The sequence below is a fragment of the Terrapene carolina genome, unplaced genomic scaffold (genome assembly GCF_002925995.2).
Source record: "Terrapene carolina triunguis isolate 2854851 unplaced genomic scaffold, T_m_triunguis-2.0 Scaffold48, whole genome shotgun sequence".
NCBI lineage: Eukaryota > Metazoa > Chordata > Testudines > Emydidae > Terrapene > Terrapene triunguis.
Window position 1 is genome coordinate 3,344,308 of NW_020664399.1, and position 8,577 is coordinate 3,352,884.

Below are 8,577 nucleotides of genomic sequence, written 5' to 3' on the forward strand. Positions count from 1 at the left end.
TTTAAATTTTCTGCCCATGAAGTGCAGCAAGTTATCCAGGGCCATGGGGTTTGAAGGAATCAAAGGGCATTTTCCACATTTTTTAAACACATCAGAGATTCAAACTTACCTCATGCTGGGAGCAGAGCACTTTGAGTTAGAGTGCACAATTCCCAGAAATAAAGAGGAGTTTCTGAAAGGGTACCAGATCAATCACCAGAATGAATTTGATCTCTAGAAAGAACTGAGCTGCTATTGCCAGAAAGATATGGAAACTTTGCAAGAGGCTTGTGACTGATTCAGAAGAGAAGTAATAAAATTACAAAGAAACATTTAAAAAAACCCATTAAAGCACTGTTTAAAAAAAAAAAAAAAAACCGCCACGGATAATGATGAGATAGTGACTAAATGTATAGAACACTTTCAGTACATGATATTATCCTCAATGTGCATGGCCAAGTGCTGATTACATTTTGAAAACCACAAAGCATAAACCTTTGCCATTAAATGTTACCATAATCATCAGAAGAGAGATTACCCTCTCTCCAGTCAATGGTTGATGTACATGACCCATACAGAGACCGTTCACATCCAGCATGCTTTACATAGTGGATAGGTTAAAGTGGGATCCTGCTTAATGGGTGGTTATGCTGTCATTGCTGGTAAGCCTACAGCATGGGTCGGTAACCTCTGGCACGCGGCTCGCCAGGGTAAGCATCCTGGCAGGCCGGGCCAGTTTGTTTACCTGCCGCGTCGGCAGGTTCGGCCGATCGCGGCACCCACTGGCCGCAGTTTGCCGCTTCAGGCCAATGGGGGTGGAGGGAAGCCACAGACAGCACATCCCTCGGCCTGCGCCGCTTCCCGCCGCCCCCATTGAGCTGGGACGGCGAACCGTGGCCAGTGGCTGAACCTGCCGACGCGGCAGGTAAACAAACTGGCCCGGCCTGCCAGGGTGCTTACCCTTGCGAGCCGTGTGCCAGAGGTTGCTGACCCCTGCTTTACCCTTTTGTTAACAAGACTAAAAGGTACCTGTGGTGCACCCCATCTTTGTGTATGAAAATTTGAGGGATATCAGACAGTACTTTGGCATAGCCAAAGTTAAAGTGCACCCTCCAAGAAGCTCCTATTTCACTGTGCTACTCTATAGAGTAAATGGTAAATTAGTGTGACCCCTATGTGCACATTTATTTCTGCACAATCAACAGGACCCATTCACAGACAGTCAGGGAGAGGGGGCTTTAACAGGGACTTGGTGCATGCTAGAACTAGTGCAGGCTGTAGGCAAAGGGAATGGGATCACTGAGGTTTATGAACTGTGGCACTTTAACCATTCTTGTGACATTGTTTTCAGACAACATTAACGTGGACCTCAGCTGGAAACAAAAGGCCTCAATGGTCCCTCACTGGAGTATAGATGAGGCAGAAAAAAACAAACAGTACTTTAGAGTACTATGAAAGAGAAGGTGTGTGTTTACGTCCAAGCAAAACCCTGCAAATGGACAAAAAGACAAATCTCAAAGTTTTTTTTAAATTCCATGTGGGGAATAGTCACCCCAACTTAACTAACACCAGTATAGTGACGGACCCTGACAAACTCTTTAAGTGTGATGTTTGTGCCTTATTGCAAAGTATCGTGTGAGTTTATTGGTATTGATGATAGAGCCTTAGTGTGCAGAAGAACCTTGAACCCTTCCCAGAAACACTCATGTGTTCATAGCACAATTTACCATTTACTTCTGCTATGCCAGTTACACGAGCAGTGTCTGCACCATGATACTGATTCTGTGATCTTTGTGAGTAAAAAGCAGAGGTAGAACACATCCCTGGTGGGGAGGAGGGAGGTTCTTTAGGGGATCTGACCAGCAAGATCCCTCCAGATGAACACATCAGAGTCTGTGTCCTGTTTGTAAGTATTAACATTTTATGATTTTTGTATGTTAAACTCTCAATTCTTTTACATGTTACCCAAAATCCATGTGTGTGTGTGTGTATGATATAGATAAATCAGTATGGGCTCCTGTACCTATGAAGTTGAAAGTTCTGTCCTTATCCTGAACTTAGTATGTAAACAACACTCAGGAATTTATGTAATTAAGTATTGGACTATACATAATTATTCCCTGTAAGTCTATGAAAATCCAGATGTCCAGGAAAAAGGACCTCTCCAAACTAATGAAAGATGTCTACGGAAGTATGTTATAACAAACAAAACCGAGTAATTGATAAGGGGTGCTTATGATCCAGTTATGTGCTTTGATTGATAAGAAGTACTTGTTATTGCAGATGTTTTTTGTAATGGATAAAATAATGGCCCATTCAAAGATGTTTTTAACTCATAAGAGCTGTTGGTTGCCACAGCTGTCAGTAACAGAGCCTGGATTAGAAAACCCCTTTAGCTTATTGATCATGTAATAAAGATACTATAAAAGTAACTGCATAAGTAATTTAGGTAAAATGAGAATATCAAAAAGACAATACATTGTAAAATTAATTGTTGGAAAACACAATTAGCATCTACAGAAGTGTGTGTACCCCAGACGTCCCTGAACCATCTCCTAGGACATCAGATCCCCCAGTAGCCTATTTGCCAATTCTGCTATCCTGCTAGTTTTGGTGTCTCCTGCTGTCTGGAGGGGGAGGGGTAAATTGACCTCCCCTCCCCCACTTAGGTCCCCTCAGAGGAAAAGGGGCCAAGTTCCCTGACCACCACTGAGGTCCGCCTGCTAGACACCCATTGCAGCATTGGTTGGAAGGGACTCACTTTCACACTCTGCCTCTGCAACCTCCATGAGGTGTTGGTCACACTCACCTCTGCCTGCTGCTGTACATGGTCCAGGTAAAAGAGGGCTTTTGCTGCACCGGCATGGACCTAAAAAGTCCCCCCCTCTCTTCCAGTCACCTGGGGGGGGGGGAGGAAAATCAGTGTCCCCACATTGCCTCAGCCAATCACTCACTCACTCTCTAACGCTTATAGGGGCCACACAGTATTTCCTACTAGCCAGACAATGGCCTTCACCACTTAATGTGCGATGAGATGATTATCTACAACCGCTGACAGCAATCAGTATATTCTGACCATTGGCCTTGAATCCAGAGCTAACATACAATGTACTGGTGAATTTCTTCAACAGGGTAAAAAATGGTTCACTCCTCCCACAATCCACCCCCTAATTTCCTTTGACAATAATGCTAAACAGCTAAGGGCTGAATAAAAGCTGTATTAGTCACTTTGTAGCATAAAAAAGTCGCTTATAATATTTTTTTCATATCCGAAGACCACAAATGAGCTACAGTAGCACTGAACATTTGTGAATTAAGATTTTAAAAGCACGCCTTTAGGGGTTTAACTATCTAATTAGTGGTGTGAAATATCTGACAGCAGAGATAAAATTGTTTTGAATGTGACATTTGCTAAGTTGTCAGATGTTATTGAAAGAACTAATTCAATTGCTGTAACTAGTTTTTCAGTGGGAGATTGATTTTTTATTCCATTGCACAACTGTGAATAACCCCCTCCCATTCCCTTCACCAATTTAATCTCTTAAAATCACATTCCTGGTTACACAAGCAATTTAGTATAGATTCAAAACAATTCAAATTCATTAATGAACAATAAACAAGCAATTATGTTAGAGATGTTAGCACTAAAAAAACAGCTTCTCATATTTATTACACTGAAACAAATGCAGAGAGTTGCTTCTGGAAAAAGTAAGAGTCTTAAATTGAATTATGTATTTTAGTTAAAAGTTTCATATTACTGTAAATTTCACTGCTGGATTAATGTGTACATCAAGTTACCACTGAGCATTGCTAAAATAAATGCAGCAATGCTTATTATGATAATTTCTGGCAATCTGGTCTTCAGATCTACAAGTAACAATAAACCTCATAATTTTCATTGTCTGTTTCCAAAGTTTTTATGCTTATCTATTGCATTTGCTGAGATCACTTATCTAGTTACAGTACAAAAATGGAGATAACAATAAGATATAGTATATTCAGATACCAGTTTCTGTATTTTAGTAATAAAACGAAAGAAAGCCATAGGGGGTTGTAAAAAGAGCTTTGACATGAAATAACAACATCATTTCTCCATGCAAGAATTTACTGCTAGGGTATAATGTAATTTGAAGACTCTGTGTCAACAGCAGAGCTAGGCAACATTTTTCAAATGACACTTTTTGGGGGGGAGGGCCAAAAATACAAATTCGGTGACAATTATTATTATTTTTTTTCAAATGTGTGTCAGTTTCACCAAAGTGTGTAAAAAATATCCAGACAAATCTAAACATTTCATTGTGACACTTTCGGAATAAAATGTTTTGCATTTTTTTGTTTTGAAATTTCCTTCAATTTTATTTAAAAATATATATATTTTTAAAAGCTCAAAAATGAACTGTTTTGTTCAACCTGAAATGAAACAGATTATTCACCCAGCTCTAGTGAATAGTACAACTGATGTTTAGAAAATGGTGCAGGCAAATAAAAGTCATTGTCTTAATCCATCATGTAATGAAAGATCAGTAACCGGTTAAAAGATAGGAACCAAAGTGTAAATAATAAGTTTTCACAGTGGAGAAAGATAAATATAATCCTCCAGGGGTCTGTACTGGAAACAGTACTGTTCAACATATTCATAAATGACCTGGAAAAAGGCATAAGTGAGGTGGCAGTTTGCAGTTAATACAAAATTACTGAAGATAATGGAGTCCAAAGCTGACTGTAAAGGGTCTTCCATTCTGTTACTACTCCAGAAAAAAATCATGGAGTCATCATGGACAAGTTCTCTGAAAACATTTGCTGAATGTTCATTGGTGATCAAAAAAGCTAACAGAATGTTAGGAACCATTAGGAAAGGGATTGATAATAAGACAGAAAATATCATAATGGCCATTATATAAAGCCATGTTATGCCTGTGATGCTGGCAAACCAGGTCTGTTCAGGACCACAGGCCAGTTCACTTATATGTTAGTATAGATCAATAGCGATAGTTAGATGTAACAATGTTTTGAGGCCAATTCACTTGTGTATTATATTAAAGTGATTTTTAACATATAAGCATTTCACGTGTTTAACCTTCATAAAACTAATGGAAGGTTACTTGTATTGTTTTCACATATCTATTCCTGTCATATTGTAATAGCAAACATTTACATGGTAAATACCCTTGCAACTAAATTTCCCACAGAAATCTTGTGAATTGCTAATGAAAGGTTTAAGGACTTTAGAATTTTCTGTTAATTTCAAAGCAAGTGGTCATTGTGTGCATTCTCAGTGCATTCCTCATTATCTGTCATCAGAGAAAAAATCCATGTGGGTACAGTCACTGTCAGTTTACTTTCTGTGTAAAGTAGTTATAGATAGGGATTGAAGAAATGATCCATCATCTCTGGATTGTTTGGATTCTACCAGGGCAGAATAACTGAACAAGAAGACAGAGATCCCCAGAATTATTCTGTGTAGCCCTGGAAAAGACTTTTGGGAACCTAGCAGTATATTATCACTGCCACCATTTGGAGTTACAAACTGCAATTTATCTGTTATAATATTTTACCAGCTTTAACCTCTCAATAACTTTCTAATCTTTTTTCTTAGCTAATAAACCTATAGTGAGTTTACTATAGAATTGGCTGCCAGCATTGTCTTTGGTGTGCCAACTGATCTGGAGTGCCAACTGATCTGGGGTAAGTGACTAGTCTCTTGGGACTGGAAGCAACCTCATATGGTGTGATTTTTGGTTTTAATAATCTTTCATCATAAAGTTCAGTTTGTCTGGGAGGCAAGATAGGTTGGAGAGGGTAAGGGGACTATCTGTGACTCCATGGTAAGACTGATATAGTAATCCAGGAGTTCACATTTGATACTGGCTTAGTGAAATCTAATTATAGAACATACCACAAGTTTGGGGTGTCTGCCCAGTTTTCTGACAGTCTGCCCTGAGATAGTCACTCACCGTGGTTAGCTACTTCAGGAAGTCTGACAACACCCACAACTGGAATATAGCATGCAGTACTGGTCACCCCTTCTCAAATAAATATAAGAATTGAAAAAGGTACAGAGAAGGGCAACATAAATGATTAGTAGTATGGAGCAATGTCCATATGAGGAAAGATTAAAAAGATGGACTATTCAGCTTAGAAAAGAGATGAATAAGGAGGGATATAATAGAGGTCTATAAAATCATGAATGGTGTGGAGAAAGTGAATAGGGAAGTGTTATTTAACCCTTCACATAACACGAAAACCAGGGGTCACCCAATTATATTAATTGACAGCAGGTTTAAAACAAACAAAAGGAAGTACTTTTTCACACAACACACAGTCAACCTGTGGAACTCTTTGCCAGTGGATGTTGTTAAGGCCAAAGGCATAATTTGGATTTAAAAAAATTAAAGAAGTTCATGGAGGATAGGTCCATCAATGGTTATTAGCCAAGGTGGTTAGGGATGCAAACCTGTGGTCTGGGTGTCTCTAAACCTCTGACTGCCAGAAGCTGGGACTGGATGAAAGGGTATAGACAGAATAGTGGGCTAAATGGATCACTGGACTGACCCAGTATGGCCATTCTTATGTTCTTATATATTTTTTCTATATATCCCATAATAACCTATATCCAAAATATTAGTTTATTTTCAGAAAATATTAAATTTTAAAAGTATTTGAGAGATGAGATGGTGCTTTTCTTCCACATCTTTGTTTTCCATGCAAAATTAGATTAGACTCTGAAAACTGTATTCCTAGTATAAAAGTATAGACCTAAAGCCATTAATATTATCTGTACTGTAGCTGGACATAGATCAGGACACCATTGGGGTGGACCCGGTATAGACAGTCACACTCTGACCTGAAGAGTTTTCAGTCTAGCTTACCACAAGATGCTATGCATGGAGGGGATAAAATATATGGTGATCAGGGGCGGCTCTAGCTTTTTTGCCGCCCCAAGCATGGCAGGCAGGCTGCCTTCAGCGGCATGCCTGCGGGAGGTTCATTGGTCCCGCGGCTTTGGCGTACCCGCTGCCGAATCCATGGGACCGGCAGACCTCCCGCAGGCATGCCGCCGAAGACAGCCTGACTACCGCCCTCTCAGGGACCGGCAGGGCACCCCCCGCGGCTTGCCGCCCCAGGCGCTGGTGCCTGGAGCCGCCGCTGATGGTGATGCAGAGGTAAGGTAACAGTTAGGAAAATAAGTTATTATAGAATAAACAGAGGTGTCAACACATCCTAAATGCCCACTAACATCTTTTGAATTCACAGGAAATTTTGGTTAATTAAGAAATTAAGGGCAGGACCCAGAGAGAAAAATGTGAGACCGAGATAATGCACTCAAGGCAAACATACTGGGGCCTGATTCACCGCTGATTTATGTAGCCATTTACACTAGTGCAAAGGGAGTGCACTGTGGGTGCAAATCAAAATGGGTGTGCATAACACCCGTATTGCATTCAATTTACACAGGTGTAAAAATGACTGTAAGGTGCAGGCTGGAGAGACTCGGGCCCCAAAGGAGTTAGAACAACATCTTCCTAATGCTGACAGATTAAACTTGGAATTACTGCAAACACTATTAAAAAAAAAATCTAAATTCTTACTTAGTGCTTCTTTAGCAGTCTGTGACTTCACAATAGGGTGTAGATTTGGTTTCCATGCAGTATTTGAATACACGGTTTAGTGTTATACGTTCAAGTATCAGGGGGTAGCCATGTTAGTCTATATGCACAAAAACAACGAGGAGTCCAGTGGCACCTTAAAGACTAACAAATTTATTTGGGCATAAGCTTTTGTGGGTAAAAAACCCACTTCTTCAGATCTGTTAGTCTTTAAGGTGCCACCGAACTCCTCGTTGTTTTAAGGTTATACGTTTTGCATGGAAGAGAAATCAGCCAGCACGCTAATCATTACAGAAGACATATAGCTTTTATTCAGTAGGACCCTTGCATATTAAACTGTTGAAAGAGTATGAATTTCTTTTTTGTTCATTATGGAGCATGGCATAATGAAAATGGGAAAATGACTTATGATATTCAAAGGGAAAAAAATAGCACACAAATTTATCAGGCAAATAATACAATAATGTTCTATTCACTGGAAATCCATTCTCTAAAAAATTACAATATCTCAATTCATCTTCATGCTGTTGAAGTTATGTATATGTTGGCTTGTAGACAGGGCCGGCTCTAACTTTTTTGCCACCCCAGGCAAAAAAGAAGAGTGCCGCCCCGCCGTAACACACACACACACACCCCAGTACCGCGCCGGGCCGCCCAAAACCCCGAGCGCCATGCCGGGCCGCCCAAACCCCCGACCGCTGCACCGCCGAAACCCCCGCCCCGAGCGCCGGGCAGCCCGAGCGCCGCACCGGGCCGGGCCGGCCAAACCCCCAAGCGCCGCGCCAGACCGCCCAAACCCCCGCCCCCCTGGAGCACCACGCCAGGCCGCCCAAACCCCCGGGGCGCCAGGCCGGCCAAACCCCCCAAGCGCTGCTCCGGGCCACCCAAACCCCCGCTGCCGCGCCGCCCAAACCCCCAGAGTGCCGGGCCGCCGAAGCCCCCACCCCCTCCCCAGCGCCACGCCGCCGAAACACCTCCTGCGCTGCCCAGC